Consider the following 857-nt stretch of genomic DNA (forward strand, 5'->3'; position numbering starts at 1 on the left):
ACACACACACACACACACACACACACACACACACACACACACACACACGGGACAGCGGTGGAGAGGCCACAGTTTAATTTGACTAAAGAGGACAGTGGAACAACGAGGCGTCGCTCACGCTCCACTTCACACCAGACAAACAACATCAGTCTGTGACAGTTTCACACAGATTCATGATCCTCACGTCAAATTTCATCTCATGTTTACGTCCCTCTTTCTTTCCTCTCTTCATCCTCTCTCCTCTTCCTCCATCGTGAGCGTTGGAGAGAAGATGAGCTCTCCCTCGGTGTTGTGTCTGTTTCAGTGCAGCTGTTTTTAAATATGCTCTATAAATTCATCTGATTCGATTCCTTTCATTGTTTGTCTGTGGCTCATTTAATGATGCTAATGTGTCGTTAACAGAGAGGAAACTTTCAGAACATTGAATCCTTTGGAAACTTGTGACGTATTAAAACTTCCTCTACATTCAGTTAGCCGAACAGTTAGCCGCAGTTAGCTCGCTGTTCATCACTGATCAAAGGAACATGTTGAACTTTCCAACAAGATGAACCATCGAAACACGGCGTCACGCCATCCTCCGTCAAAGAGAGCACAGAAGAAGAAACTACAGGAAGGAAATCATGAAGCTTCACCACTGAACTTCTCTGATCTGTACACACACACACACACACACACACACACACACACACACACACACACACACACACACAGCTGCGTCTCACCCGAGTGTATGAAACTGTTGACGTGCTCCACCACCAGCTCGCACGACAAGCCGATGGCGTGTTTGAAGTTTGCCGCCGCCACATCCCAGTAGGAGTGGTCGCCATGGCTACGCTGCAGCCACAGCGACATCACAG

Source organism: Seriola lalandi, unplaced genomic scaffold, assembly GCF_002814215.2.
Source record: "Seriola lalandi dorsalis isolate HSWRI2012SDOR001 ecotype SW California unplaced genomic scaffold, Sedor1 jcf7180002053805, whole genome shotgun sequence".
Lineage (NCBI taxonomy): Eukaryota > Metazoa > Chordata > Actinopteri > Carangiformes > Carangidae > Seriola > Seriola lalandi.